At 42.5% G+C, this 16,497-nt stretch overlaps 1 protein-coding gene across 3 annotated transcripts in view; it reads right to left on the reverse strand.

The window, feature by feature from the left end:
* Positions 1 to 16,497, reverse strand: part of LOC115459789 (M-phase inducer phosphatase 1-like) — a 167,919-nt gene that overhangs the window by 13,497 nt on the left and 137,925 nt on the right. The gene's annotated exons all lie outside the window — the stretch shown is intronic.

Here is a 16,497-nt window from a genome sequence, read left to right on the forward strand (position 1 = left end):
CTCCAAATTTACCTCAATTGTATTATGCTTATATTTGGTCATTTTACTATTGTTATGCTGTCAAAACAGTAAGCTTTATGTCGAGCTGTACATCACCTTGGATGAATCTCTTTGTAAAGATAGTTTAAACCCCAATGAACACAAATATACTAAACTGCTTGGCAGACACCCTAAACCAAATTGACCCCCCCCCCCCCCCCACGTTTACAGGGTGCACAGTGGTGGTAGAGGGAATGATGTGCGTTTCACACATTCTCATCTGTGTGCCCCTCAGCATCTTGTGAAAAGGCACTGTCATGCCTTCCTTTGGAGGAGTTAGAAATGTGAGGATATCTACCATTCCTGCCCCAGGTTTCTCCACTTCCACAAATTTAAATGGAATGGTATTGGTCATTTCCTGAACAAAATCAATCAGTTAAGGAGAGGTCTTCCAGGAGACTGCTTTCCTATGGAGGGGAGAGAGGTCAGAAGCACCCCCCAACCAAAAAAAAAGCGCCCCCCCCCCCCCCCCCCCCAAAAAAAAAAAAATCACACACAAAAACAGACTTAGAATGCTGCAGGTTCACAGTCTGAACCTCAGGAATGTGCTGAATCTAACCTGGAAATGTGCTTCAAAGCAGAGGGCTAGCAGTCAAGGCCTTAGTAAAAGGCTTGGAAAAGAGACGAATGAGGGGAGATACGATTGAGGTCTACAAAATCCTGAGTGGTGTAGAACAAGTAGAAGTAAATTGATTTTTACTCGTTCCAAAAGTACAAAAGGACTAGGGGGACACTTGAGGAAGTTACATGGAAATACTTTTAAAACAAATGGGAAGAAATATTTTTTCACTCAATGAATAGTTAAGCTCTGGAACTCTTTGCCGGCAGATGTGGTAACAGTGGTTAGCATATCTGGGTTTAAAAAAAAAAAAGGTTTGGACAAATTCCTGGAAGAAAAGTCCACAGTCTGCTGAGGCAGGCATGGGAAGCAACTGCTGGTCCTGGGATTTGTATTATGGAGTGTTGCCACAATTTGGTTTCTGTCAGGTACTTGTGACCTGGCTTGGCCACTGTTTGGAAAACAGGATACTGGGCTAGATGGACCATTGGTCTGACCCAGTATGGCTACTCTTATGTTCTTATGTACTCCTTGACTGTGGGAGTCTAAACTTCAAGTCTAATGGAAGTAGTAGGCATGCAAATCTCTCTCATGTATATTCATTAGGGAAATCCTGAAAACCAACTGGCTGGTAGTCTGTTTGAGAACCAGTGCTCCACATGTTCAGCTTGGAAGACAATAAGAACTAGTCAGTAAGCAGGGAAACCAATTCTTTTTAAACCCTCAAACCAAGTATAATATTTCTAAATTACTAGGGCCCTCATGATCAAAAGCAAACGCCAGCGCTAGAAGCTGTTAGCGCCATACTAGCACCGGCGTTTGCTACTGCCCCATGATTAGAGCCCTCGAGTGCGTGAAACAACGCGCTCAAGGGCTCTTTGCGCAAGTAGCATGCTAATGCATGCTAAACAGGGCTCAGCGCATTCATCGCCAATGATCAGCAGCCAGCGCGTCAAAATTTGGGTCGCTGGCCATGGCAAACCCTACGCCAGCTCCGAGCTGGCGTTAGGGTTTGCAAATCATTGGGGAAGAATGGTGAGCCCAGATCTGTCAAACAAGTGTGGGAGGATTGTGCTGAGTGCATGCTCAGGCACAATTCGCCCGCACTTCTACCCCATGATCAGAGATAACTGCACTGCTTAAATCTGCATGCATTATCTCTGATCATCGGTGCAGTAAAGCCCCGTGCTGTTCCAGCGCTATTTGGAACAGCGCGGGGCTTTTGATCATCTGCCTATAGATGCTTCTCAGCATCCTCTTGGAAGCACACCAATCCATGATTATGCATGAGATATGCAGGTACTGAAAGCCCTTTGCATGCAAGTCTGTCTCATGCATATTCACTGTGGCAATCCTGAAAACACAACTATCCATGTGTGTCTCTAAGGATTAAGAAACACTGTACTAGATATTTAACCACAGGGTACCACTGTCCAAAGGCAATAGTTTCTTTACTGCTAGCCTATGAAACCTGTAATAGAGACTTATTCCTTAAGTTCCTTAAGTTGGCTTTGCTAAACAAGCAGTGTAACTTAAAAATAAAGAGACACTATTGGGTTCTATTGGTGGAAGTGACTGATGGTATATTCAATATCTCCATAAGATATTTTTGAAACATCTTGGATCCAGGGCTTGAAATTTAAACTATCAGAGTCAGTGTGAAAAAGCAGGAGAATGTCATCTTTATAAAAATTAAAGAAAATCCCAGATTCTTGAATAAGAATGGCTAATGCTGCTAGGAAGAGACTGAAAAGAGGGGACAAGACAGAACCTTGCAAAACTCCACAAACAAGTTGTTTGGTCTGAATCTCTAAATGGCATCACAACCTTGAATATTATCTATGAAGACAGACTGGAACCAGTCAGGACCTGATCAGATAGTCCTAAGGTATGGAGATGGGAGAGGAGGAGTGAATTGTCCACTAAATCAAATGCCACCGACAAGACAAGGGAAAGAGCTAAGGTTATTTGGTCTTTATCTACATAGGAATGTACCTCACTGACTCACTGACACAAACATGATACCAATTATGACAGTCTGGACTAGTCATAAAACCAAATCAGTAAGGTGGAGAGGGAGGCGATAAGGAAAAACTGTCTTACCTGATAATTTTCTTTCCATTAGTCATAGCAGACAAATCCAGAGACTTGTGGTTATGACCATCTACCAGCAGGTGGATATAGAGAGCACTAAACTGAACGCTGCCATATAGAACATATGCTCCTCAATCATGTTTCATAACAAAGCAAAAGGAAGAATTAGTCAAACATTTCTCCCTCCTCACAGAAATGAGGTAATTCAACTCTTTTGAAGGAGAAACAGCAAACAGAAAAACCTAAACAGAGAAAACAGCTAAAACTGATTAAGCATTGTTTTTGAAAGGGCGGGACCATGGATTCATCTACTGTGACTAAAAGAAAGAATTATCAGGAAAGATAATTTTTAGAACATAAGAATAGCCATACTGGGTCAGACTAATGGCCCATCTAGTCCAGTATCCTGCTTCCAGCAGTGGCCAATCCAGGTCAGAAGTACCCGGTAGAAACCCAATTAGTCTAACTGCTCTACTCAGTTAAATGGTGGGGTTTCTTGCGGCATTCATTTTCATAAGAAATTTTCACAATTTAAATGTTTAATAACAAAATATTGAAGCTTTAGAGGCAAATGATTAATACAATAAAAGGTGCTTCAGATCTGGAATAGCCTGAATCAACACTTTATGATGCCTCTTGGCTAGTAAAGGAAAAATAAAAAAAAGAAAAGAAAACAGTTATAGGGTTGAGTCTATTTTGTGAGACTTTTTCCAAGATATTTTGCCACATTCAAATATACTCTATATTTTGTAGAGTGCTTTTTCCATTATTGTTTATAAGAAACCCAATTAGTAGCAACATTCCATGCTACCAATCCCAGGGCAAGCAGTGGCTTCCCCCATGTCCACCTCAACAAGACTATGGACTTTTCCTCCAGGAACTTGTCCAAACCTTTTTTTTTTTAAACCCAGATATGCTAACCACAGTTACCACATCCTCCAGCAGTGAGTTCCAGAACTTAATTATTCTTTGAGTGAAAAAAATATTTCCTCCTGTTTTTTTTTTTTTGAATATTTTTTTATTTGCATTTTCAAGGTTTTACATGCCACATTTCAAACAGTACAATTCTTCAAATTGCATTAACTGATCAACTCATCAACATTGCCAAATTCTAACCAAACTCAATAATGTGTCTCCTGTCATAATCCCCTTAATCCCCTCCCTCCCACCTCCCCCATTATCCCCTTCTACAGAATATGTGGCTTCAGGGTTTTACAGTGGTAGCCCTCCAATTTACATAAGGCTCCCATATCTTTTGATGTTGAGTCAAACGTCCTTTATTTAAAGCTGTAAGCTTGGACATCAGTTGAATGTACTCCAATTTTCTCAGTACCATTGAGATGTCCGGCAGCCCCGGATTTTTCCAGGCTGCTGCAAGCACTAGTTTACCTGCTACAAACATCTGGCTGGCAAATTGATGTATATGCCATGGTATATTAGGTGGTTTAAAGTGTAATAGGCAATATTCCATTTTCATTTCATAATGTAAAGCTGTTACTGAACAAATAAAATCTATTATGCTTGCCCAGTATCTTTGTGCGTGTACACAGGACCACCAAATATGATACATATTTCCCTCTTCCCCACAGTCTCTCCAGCATTCTGCTGAGCTTAATCTGAGCATTTTAGCCAAGCGGCTAGGGGTGTAATACCAGCTATATAGAATCTTGTGTCCATTTTCCACCATAGCGCTGGACACTGATACCCGCAATAGAGATTTAAAAACCCTTGCCCATTGTATGGGGTTATGAGCTGTTCCCATGGCTAGGTCCCATTTTTGTGTATAGTATTCCACTGGGTACTCTCGTGACAATAGGGCTTTGTATATTCTAGTAATACTCCCTCGTCCTCCTCCTCCTGTTATTCCTCTCTCTAACTGCGTTTCAGTTAATTCAAGTTCCTCTCCCGCTTTGTGTTTAATGAAATTTTGCACCCTAACATAGTGGAAGGCCTGAAGTGGGGAAAGCCCATATTCCTGGCATACTTCTTGATATGTATAGATCCTATCTTCTTTACACATTTGTCCCAGTTCATATAACCCCATTCCCTCCCACTCTTTATATATCTGGCTAAATTCTTCAGATCCAAATTGAGGGGCAAATCTAAGGTATGTATGTTGGAAATATATACGTTCCGGAAAAAATTTCCCCCTTATCTTAATCCATTTTTCTAGGGGCCATCTTAAAAGATAGGGACTCTTCCGACTCAATGCTTGAAGCGTTTGTTTGGGCAGCCATGGGATCGCTCTTAGTGGGTATGGTTTCAACCAGTGTTGCTCAATACCCACCCACAACTTATCTGTGTTCTGGGACCAAGATGCTAAAAGCCTAATGTGTGCCGCACAATAGTAGTCATAAAAGGATGGGACCCCCATACCTCCTCTATCTCGTGGTTGGTACATTGTAGCTCGATTAACCCTAGGTGGTCTTTTCCTCCAAATGAAGGAGAAGACCTTGCCCTGTAATCCTCGAAAGAAGGCATCAGGTATGTCTATGGGTAAAGCCATAAACAAGTATAGCAGTTTCGGAAGTATAATCATCTTTACAGCATTAATCCTGCCCACCCATGACAGTGTCAAGCCTTCCCATCTGTCCATTTCCCGGAACAAGTCCCGTACCTTACCCGGGAAATTATTCTCAAATAAGTCCTCTATTCGGCGTGTGATATTTATCCCCAGGTATCTGATATATTTAGAAGCCCATTTATAGGGAAATTGCCTTTTCAATAAAGCTAAGGTTGAATTAGGTATGTTCACGTCCAGTGCCTCAGACTTATCAAAATTAATCTTGAAGCCTGATAGTGCCCCATACTTTTGTATCTCTTCTCCTATCACCGGGAGAGCCTTTTGAGGGTCTTTTAGGACAAGGAGAATGTCGTCTGCGAAAAGAAGTATCTTAGTTTCAATGCCCCCTCCTCTAAGGCCCTTTATCTCTTGATTCGCTCGGATCTTGGCAGCCAGTGGCTCCATCACCAGTGCAAACAGTAAGGGCGACAGCGCGCAGCCCTGCCTGGTACCTCTGTGTAGAAGAAATGGGCTTGTTAATGTTCCATTGATACGCACTGCCGCCGATGGGCTTCGGTAAATGAGATGGAGCCACTCCGCAAACCTCCCTTTAATTCCCATCTTTTCCAGTACTGCAAATAAAAAAGGCCAACCAACTCTATCGAAAGCCTTTTCTGCGTCTAAGGATAATATACAGAGTGGTGATTTAAGTATATGGGCCCCTTGTACTACCTGCAATATTCTCCTAATGTTGTCAAATGTCTGCCGTGAGTGGACAAAGCCTGACTGGTCTTCATGTATAAGTTGTGGAAGGTATTTCTGGAGTCGTGTAGCCATAATCTTCGTAAATATCTTATAGTCCACCCCCAACAGTGAGATCGGTCTGTATGAGCTGCATAATTGGGGATCTTTGCCTGGTTTATGTATAACCGTTATTGTGGCCATGTTCCAGGTGTGTGGTAAGCTTGTGGTCTCTTCTAACGAGTTAAATACTCGCAATAACATTGGGGCTAGCATTTTCATATATATTTTATAAAATTGAGGGGTGAACCCATCTGGTCCTGGAGCTTTATTCGGGGACAACGCACGAATCGTTTGTTCCACTTCTTCTAATGTGATAGGTTTTCCCAAAATCTGCATAGTGTGTTCTGGAAGCCTCGGGAGGTCTATATCTTTTAAGTATGCCTTTATTTCCTCATCTCCCTCTTCCCCTTCTGCACTATATAATTGCTGATAGTATCTTCTGAATGCCATTTCTAAAAACTCAGGCTCTGAATGCACCTCTCCTCCACCTTCTCTAATTCCCCCTATCAAGTTCCTATTAGTTTGTTGTGCTAGTTTATAAGCCAATAGCCGGCTGGCTTTATTACCAAATTCAAAATGCGTTTGACGCACACGTTGTAATTTTTCTGATATATCAGCTAGCTCAAGCTCATGTATTTGTGTGCGCAGCTCGTATGCCTGTCCCCTTAAGCGTAGCGGATTCTGAGCTGTCCCCTCCTGCAGTTGTTTTTCTACTTGCATTAATTGCTGGCGCAAATCGTTATCCTTCGCGCATCTCTCTTTCCATCTCCTAGAGCGTAAGGCTATCAAATGGCCCCTAAGAACTGCCTTGAATCCTTCCCATACCACTGTTGGGGATACTTCATTTTCATTGAACTGTATGTATTCTATGATGTATTGTTCTATCTGAGCTATATTCTCTGTATCTAACAGCAGTGCATTATCCAGGCGCCACTGCCTCCGTCCACCCTGTGGCCCCACGCCCCGAAGCCGCAAAAGCACCGGGGAATGGTCCGACCAGGTCCTCGGCAAGATTATATGTTCTCCAATTGCTCCCATTAATGAGGTGTCTCCCAGCCACATATCTATTCTAGATGCCGATTGATGGACCATAGAGAAATATGTGTAGGCCCTCTGAGTGGGGTTATCTCTACGCCAATAATCTTGTAGCTGCCAACGAGTAACAAACTCATGGAGTTGTCTTCTGTCACTTTTTGCATAATTTATTCGACGTATGGTATTATCCACACGTGGATTTAATGTTAGATTAAAATCACCCCCCAATAGTAGTGAACCTTCTATATGTCTGGTCAGTAGTTGGTCTATTTCTTTAATGAAGTCCCCTTGCCTTGTATTTGGGCTGTATATATTTACTAATGTGTATGTTCTACCCATCAGTGTGAAAATGATCAATAGGTATCGCCCACCTTTGTCTTTTACAATTTTCTTTATATCCCATGGTTTCCCCTTGCTAAAAGCTATAAGAACCCCCTTACTTTTTGTGTCATCTAAACTAGAGGCAAAGTAAATTTGGGGATATGCTTTATGTTTGCATAGGCGTTCATATCTGGGTTTTAAATGAGTCTCCTGAATCAGCCCTATGTCCACCCCTTGTCTTTGCAATTCCCGAAACATCAATTGTCGTTTCCTAGGTACATTCAATCCCCTGACGTTTAACAACAAACATTTAATGTCTCCCATTTATCTCAACATTTAGTAAGCATGCCATTAGTCCTTCAATCATATAAATCACTCTTCTATGTCCCATCTGTATCCCCCACCACACCACTCTTATTCTCCTTCCCCTTCCATTCTTTCTGAATCCTCCCTCCCTCCCCCCCCGCCTCACCCCTCTGAATTTTAGGCATCACTTGGTATCCGGTGAATGCCTAGTCTAGAAGGAAGGTACCCCCTATCCCGTCTCAGTCACCCCGCAGCATCAACATTTCTCAAATTATTTCTTCATGTCTAGAGCCCCATCAGAGGCTTATCATAACCAATCTTTTAACAACTTTTACTTAACATTCAAAGCTTTTACCAATTATATTGTCCAGGCTACTTCAGGTAATTCGTGTTGCCGATTGTTGGCGCTGTAATCTTCTCGGACCCTTTCCCACCCTCTGCCACTTCGGCGGGGGAGGGCGGGGAGCAGATCTCACTCCAGTGCTTGTTTCTGTTGTCTCTCCTGGGGCTGCTGTCTCCGGAAACAGTTCTTGAGCTTCCTCCAATGATTTGATTTGATGTTGCTTCCCCTCTTTATAGAGCACGAGAGCGAAGGGATGTCTCCATCTATATTGAATCTTTAACTCTCGAAGATGTCTTGTGAATGGTTTCAGCTCCCCTCTCCTTCTCAGTGTTGCTGCCGCCAAATCCTGATATATTTCAATGGTATACTAATCCCATTTAAAATCCTGTGTCTGGCGTGCCAGTTTCAGCACTTGTTCTTTTTGCTTATATCTAGTGAAACAGGCAATGATGTCCTTTGGCCTGTTATTACGCACAGCACCTAATGCCCGGTGTGCTCTTTCAATCTGTATTGTTTCAAGTTCTATCATTTCGCCATTTACTTTGAACAAGTCTTGTACAATTTGCTGTATTATTTGCTCACAGTTCTGGTAGTTGGGGGTTTCAGGGAGGCCCCGAAATCTAAGGTTGCTGCGACGGCCCCGGTTTTCCAGGTCTTCTACTTTGTCTAATAATTGTTGGTGTTCGTTCTGCAGCCCTGCAAACTGTTGCTCTAATGTTCCCAAGGCCTCCCCCTGTGCCTCCACCTGCACCTCAGTGTCTTCCAAGCGTGTTCCCAGTTCGCGGATTTCACCTTGTAAGTTTGCTCCCAGCGTAGCCACCTCCGTGCGCAGGGCTTTAAGATCGGAGCTAATATTTTGTAGCCATTGGTGCAGACTAAGTTGCTCCCCTTCCGTTAGTTCCTCGGAAATGTGCTGTTCCAGCAAAGTATCGTGTGTTAGAGCCTTTTCTGCCTCCGTTGTGTTTTTCGTTCTGCGCGCGTCCGCCATCTTGGATTTGGGTTTCGACTCAGCGCTCACGAAGGCAAATCGAGAAAGATCCGTTGCTGTAGAATTTAAATGCATAGGCAGGTGCCGTGCTACTTCCTGAGCTCAGTAAAGCTTTTATCTTGTTTTTGAACCGCGTTTTAGGTTGCGATTTTTGCTGTTTTTGCCGCGGGGCGACCGGAGCTCGTCTCTCAGACGTTCATCTAGGTCGGTGACGTCACTTCCTCCTTTCCTCCTGTTTTAAAAGTATTTCCATGCAATTTCATTAGTGTCCCCTGGTGTTTGTACTTTTTGAAAGAATGAAAAACAATTGATTAATTTCTATCCATTCTACAACACTCAGGATTTTATAGACCTCAATAATATCCCCCACTCAGCCGTCTCTTTTCCAAGCTGAAGAGCCCAAACCTCTTTAGCCTTTCCTCATACAGGATGAGTTCCAAATCCTTTATCATTTTGGTCGCTCTTCTTTGAACCTTTTCTAATTAAGCTGTATCTGAGATACGGTGACCAGAACTGAACGCAATACTCAAGGGTGAGGCCACACCATGGAGTGATACAGAGGCATTATAATACTCTTGGTCTTATTTCGCATCCCTTTCCTAATAATTCCTAGCATTCTGTTTGCTTTTTTGGCCGCCGCTGCACACTGGGCAGATTTCAGTGTATTGTCTGCAATGACACCTACATCTTTTTCTTGACTGCTGACTCCTAAGGTGGACCCTAGCATCAGGTAACTATGATTCAGACAATTCTTCCCAATGTGCATCATTTTGCATTTGTCCACATTAAATTTCATCTGCCATTTGGATACCCAGTCTTCCAGTTTCCCAAGGTGTTTCTGCAATTTTTCACAACCCACATGTGTTTTGACACTTTGAATAGTTTTGTGTCATCTGCAATTTTAAATCACCTCACTCATCCCATTTTGTTAAATAGCACCGGTCCCAGTAATGATCCTTGCGGCACTCCACTATTCACCCTCCTCCAATGCGAAAAATGGCCATTTAACTCTACCCCCTGTTTTCTGTCCAGCAGCAGACAAATCCAGAGACTTGTGGGATGTAGCAAAGCAGTCCTTAAGTAGGATGGGAACTGGAAACACCCACAGAAAGAACCAATGCTCCAAAAGATGCCTCTGACCGAGCAAAAACATCCAAAGAAGACCATGTGGCTGAGTTCTTCTAGGGAATATATTTGAGACTCTGCTAAAGATGTGGAAAGAGCTCTCGTGGAATATGCCTTGATGACAATTTCAGACTGCTTCCTTGAAAGCAGGTAACCTGAAACAATGGGATTTTTATAGTCCAGCAAGTAATAGCGGCTTTCGAGGCAGTGTTCCCTTATTGGACCCAGCCATGAGTAAGAAAAGTGAGCTGAGCAGCAAAATTCATTAGTAACCTGAAGGTACGAAATAAGTAAATGGTAAATATCAAAAAGTAATTCAGCATAATCCTTTCCATATTCCTCCTTCTGAGGATGGAAGAAAAGTTCAAGGGAAAAGTGGAATTACCTTAGGAAGAAAGAAACCGTGCGAACGGTCATTCCAGCTTCCGAAAAATGGAGGAACAGATCGCAAGATAAAGACTGAAGCTCAGAAAATCAGGCAGAATAAACAGCGACTAAGAAAACTGTCTTGAGAGTAAGATGTTTCAGAGTGATCAAAGGGGGCTTTCTGAAGAGCCCAAAGAGCAAGGTTTAAGGTGTTATTCTGGACAAGGATGCATAGGATTAAGATGAGGGACTCCTCTTAAAAAGAAAAAAAGAAAGGTACAACATCAAGATGCATTGCTAAAGAGTGATTCAATATGGGTCCCCAGTAACCAGCCAAAGCAGCCACTTGCAGTCAGAGAGCTGGAGGTTAGACCATTCTTAAGGCTGTCCTGCAAGAAGGCCAAAATTAGAGGCAAAAAAAGAATGGATATATAGCTCTTTCTGAACACCAAGTTTCAAAAAGTCTCCAGACTTAAGCATAGCTCAAAGTTGAATGCTTTCTTGCCTGAAAGTTGACCCCTCAAGAACCAGGCCCTAAGACTCCATATCAGTGGGACCCTGCAGAAGTAGGTACATAAGTATTGCCATACTGGGACAGACCAAAGGTCCATCAAGCCCAGCATCCTGTTTCCAACAGTGGCCAATCCAGGTCACAAATACCTGGCAAGATCCCAAAAAAGTACAAAACATTTTATACTGCTTATCCCAGAATTAGTGGATTTTCCCCAAGTCCATTTAATAATGGTCTATGGACTTTTCCTTGAGGAAGCAGTCCAAACCTTTTTTTTAAACTCTGCTAAGCTAACCGCCTCTACCACATTCTCTGTCAACAAATTCCAGAGTTTAATTACAAGTGAAGAAAAATTTCTCCAACTCGATTTACTACATTGTAGCTTCATCGCATGCCCCCTAGTATTTTTGGAAAGTGTAAACAGACGCTTCACATCTACCCGTGTAACGCCACTCATTATTTTATAGACCTCTATCATATCTCCACTCAGCCGCCTTTTCTCCAAGCTGAAGAGCCCTAGCCGCTTTAGCCTTTCCTCATAGGGAAGTCATCCCATCCCCTTTATCATTTTCGTTGCCCTTCTCCGCACCTTTTCTAATTCCACTAAATCTTTTTTGAGATGTGGCAACCAGAATTGAACACAATATTTGAGGTGTGAGCATCATAACATCCTCATTTTTGTTTTCCATTCCTTTCCTAATAATACCTAACATTCTATTTGCTTTCTTAGCCGCAGCAGCACACTGAGCAGAAGGTTTCAACATATCGACAACACCTAGATCCCTTTCTTGTTCTGTGACTCCTAACGTGGAACCTTGCATGACATAACTATAATTCGGGTTCCTCTTTCCCAAATGCATCACTTTGCACTTTTCTCACATTAAACGTCATCTGCCGTTTAGAAGCCCAGTCTCCCAGTCTTGTAAGGTCCTCTTGTAATTTTTCACAATCCTCCTGCGATTTAACGACTTTGAATAACTGTGTCATCAGCAAATTTAATTACCTCACTAGTTACTCCCATCTCTAGGTCATTTATAAATATGTTAAAAAGCAGCGGTTCCAGCACAGACCCCTGGGGAACCCCACTAACTACCCTTCTCCATTGAGAATACTGACCATTTAACCCTACTCTCTGTTTTCTATCTTTTAACCAGTTTTTAATCCACAATAGAACACTACCTCCTATCCCATGACTCTCCAATTTCCTCTGGAGTCTTTCATGAGGTACTTTGTCAAAACACCTTCTGAAAATCCAGATACACAGTATCAACCGGCTCACTTTTATCCACATGTTTGTTCACCCCTTCAAAGAAATGTAGTAGATTGGTGAGGCAAGATTTCCCTTCACTAAATCCATGTTGACTGTCTCATTAATCCATGCTTTTGAATATGCTCTGTAATTTTGTTCTTTATAATAGTCTCTACCGACAGACTCATCGGTCTATAATTTCCCGGATCTCCTCTGGAACCTTTAAAAAAAAAAAAAAAAAAAATCGGCATTACATTGGTCACCCTCCAATCTTCCAGTACCACGCTTGATTTTAAAGGATAAATTACATATTACTCACAATAGCTCCGCACGTTCATTTTTCAGTTCTATCAGTACTCTGGGATAAATACCATCCGGTCCAGGAGATTTGCTACTCTTCAAGGTACTGATGCATACCACGGTCTTCTGGGCCAGACTGGAGCAATCAGACTGACTAGTCCTGGATGTAGAAGGATTTGGTATAGAACTCTGCCTATCAATGGCCATGGGGAAAAAAAACAAAGATCCACAGTCGGTCATGGCTGGAGATTGTATCAAGGCCTTCTGAACTGGATTCTTTGCCTGCTGAAGAATCTGGGAATTTTGGATTTTTGATGAGATTCCTTTTTGCTCAGTGAAGGAGCAGGCAAGCGTCAGTCGCTAATGAGGAACTCAGTGTGCCTCCCCGTCTTTTTATGTACCTCACACACTGCTCCTAGCTGCAAGTGATTAACCAGCCAAATGGACTCTGCTCGTGTCCAGAGACCCTGAGCAGTGTGGTGGAGGCACTGTGGGGGTGCTAAGGAAGTTCCGCAGCAGAGACGCTCGACTGGAGCCAACAGAACATGCTGGCTTTGGCTCAGGGAGTACAAAAAAGGCGGAGGCTGTAATTCTGTGACAAGGGACACTATTGAGATAACAGACTGGTGAACAGGGAGCATGTGAGCCCTGACCCAGGGAACGTCAAGAGTTGCTGCCATAGAATCAATAACCTGGACATAATCCCACATCTGAGGGTTTGGAGTTTGCAGCAAAAGAGTACCAAAGTCTGAAGCTTTGACAAAAACATCTTGCCTTGCAAAGTGTCTAAGCAAACCCCCAAATACTCCAGAGACTGAGTGGGAACTACATGACTCATCCTAGGATCATAAAAGCTGAATCACTCTGATATAGCCTGAAATGTCCAGCAGAAAAATGCACTGATTAACTAGTCATCCAGATAAGGATGTACTCCAACACCCTCTTTCAGCAGAAATGTCGTCACCATTACCATGACCTTGGAGAAGGTCCTTGGTGCCTGAATGGCCTAGCCTTGTTGAAACTGGAAGTGCTTTCTGAGAATAGCAAACTGGAGAAAATACTGGTGGGGTGGCCAGACTGGAATATGAAAACAGGCCTCCTTGAGACCCATGGTGGTGAGAAATTTCTCTGGCTGAACCTGCATGACTGAGCGCAAGATTTCCATTCTGAAGTGTGACTTTCAGAAACTGTTCATCACCTTCTTGAGGTCAAGAACTGGAAGAAAGGAGCCGCCTTTCTTTGGGACCACAAAATAGAAGGAATAATGTCTCTGTTGTGTTTGTATCTTGAGATGGGAACCACAGCCCCATGCCACGCAAGGGACTTGAGAGCAGAAAGAATAGCCTCCCTTTTACGTAAAGCTTTGCAAAGGGACTTCAAGAAAGAAACCTGTAATTGGGAGAGGAGAACTCATTTATAACCGTCTTTGATAATATCAGAACCCATTGGCCTGTCGGAATCTTGGTCCACTCTTTGTAAAAAAAAAAAAAAAAAATGGAATAAATCCCTCCTACCACCTCTAACAAAGAGTGGGCCGGTACCCCATCATGGTGAGGGGTAAGAGGAAGGGGAAGAACAAGAGGTCTGGTTGGAGGATCCTTTGACTAAGTGAAAGGACTGCTTAGTCTGATATCTGGGCCTCTGATAAGCAGCAGCTCAACCAGGTACAGTATGATTCCGATTATCCAGACCATACTCGGCAGGGGGGGTGGTCCAGATAATCATAAATCCGGATGATTGAACAAACCTATATCCGATGCAGCAAAAACACAAAAATTAAAAAATTAACCTTGCAAAAAATCCCACGAGTGCAAAGACTAGTGGTGCTGAACTCTCTCCTACAAACCCCCAAGCTCCACACTACCAGACTGACCTGCCCACCTCTTGAAATGAAAGGACCCACTCGCTGCAGCGGCACCAGAGCCCTCACACCAGCTGATTCACTGTCAAGAACAGGCAGACACACACAGACTGCCTGTCTGGATAGTTGGTCATCCATTTGATCGGTGACCGGATAAATCGGTGTCATACCGTATGTACAGCTTACCATCTTTGAGGCGAGAATGAGTCTGATTTGATTTAAAAGGAACCCTTTTGGGTTTATCCCCAGGTAAGCATTACATCATAGAATCTCTTGGTCCTTGACTAGTTTCTCTAAAGAGGAGCTTGCCTTGAAATGGTAATAAAGTAAGCTGATATGCCCGTTTTAGCAAATAAGCTTGATTGAGCAAAAAATGCACTCAGGTGAAAATGGCTCCTGTGAGAAATTAGGAGCAATGTTAGCTGTATGAGAAACAGGCACAGTAAACTGTGCAAACATTGAAATTTGCGCTTGAGAAAATGGCAGAGCAGAGCTGTCACCCATGGGGTTTGAAACATGAGTTTCTAAAATGGCTACAGGTGTTGCTGTCTGAACTGTGGCTGTGACAGATAGGCAAGGAGAATATGATCCCGAGTGACGCATGGAAATAGACAGCCCCACCATCTCCAACGCAGAATCTGAAAACTCTGACCCTGAAGGACATTCCTGAACAGTGCCCCAACAATGCTCTTTGCTTTCTACAGTGAGAGCAGCGCTTCACAGTCCCAGCCGACATAAGGAAATGAAAGTAAAAACTATGAACCAGCCTGACTTTATAGTAAAATTAAAAGATGTACTCACAGTGGCTGTGAAAGGCTGACAGACCACCAGTTTCTGTGAAGGGGTTTTCAGTGGGCACAGATTTAAATCAACTCCCTCCAAACTCTGGCCACAAGCATTTAGAAAATGCCAAAATCCCCAAGTTTTGTTTTGTTTGTTTGTTTAAATTCTGTGAGGAACGGGAATGGGGCAGCATCAGGAGGGAGGATGGGGTGTACCTCAAAGTATGCACCACTACTCCTAAACATCCAGTTCAACTGTACTGAGAAACTCAGAACAGAAGCAAAGCAGCAGAAAGAGACAGTCCACCGCCTGCTGGCTGCATATGCCTTGTAGCGCTATAGAAATGATAAGTAGTAGTAGCAGTGGAGAGAGAACATACTAAAATAGTAACATACATAGCAGATGACGGCAGATAAACACCTGTACGGTCCATCCAGTCTGCCCAAGATAAACTATATGACAGTTCAGTTTAGTGCTCTAACTCCACCTGCTGGTAGATGGTCACAGCCCACAAGTCTCTGGATTCATCTGTTACTGATGACAAGGGAAGTCAGGTTCACAAAAAATAAAGAGGAAGAAATACTAAGAATCTCAGATTAACAGAGAATTTGGGTGCACCTATGATGTTGTATATGACAAACAGAAAATCCTAAAGACTCAATACCATTTATCATTTAAAAACCCAAACACACCCACACACCCTTTGAAGTAAAATGATGAATTTGGATACAAAACTTGAGAAAATTGGAACCACTTTTATACTGACAGTAAGAATACTGAAAGGTAATTTTAAAACAATACAGGAACGTAAGACCTTTGAAATAAGAATGACTGAATATTTTAACACCCAATAGACAGGACTTAATAAGGATCTGGGTTTTCTAACCCATTATAAACCATAAAGTTGTATTTCTCTGTTTGTTACCCTCCTCTCACCTACCAACACCCATCCTGTTAGAATATCAATGAAATGCTTTGATGTCCCCATGCATATCCCCACCCTCCCACTCTGTCAGACTGTCAAAGTAATGCTTTGATGTTTCTCTTATATATACTATCTGCTACCACATTTGCTTATTTCCGATCTGACGAAGAAGGGCAACCTTCGAAAGCTAATCAAAAAATGTATTATGTCCAATAAAAAAAGGTATCTTATTTTCTTTTCCATGTTTTATTTTGTTTGATTTCTATTGATATACTGACACAAGAAGCAGAAAGGATGAGGAAGTAGAAGGGAGTGGGATGTTACATTTTAGTACTTTTATTAAAAAGTGATCAGTTGTTTGCATATGTTCTTCTAAGTCATTAAT

The sequence above is a fragment of the Microcaecilia unicolor genome, unplaced genomic scaffold (assembly GCF_901765095.1).
Source record: "Microcaecilia unicolor unplaced genomic scaffold, aMicUni1.1, whole genome shotgun sequence".
Lineage (NCBI taxonomy): Eukaryota > Metazoa > Chordata > Amphibia > Gymnophiona > Siphonopidae > Microcaecilia > Microcaecilia unicolor.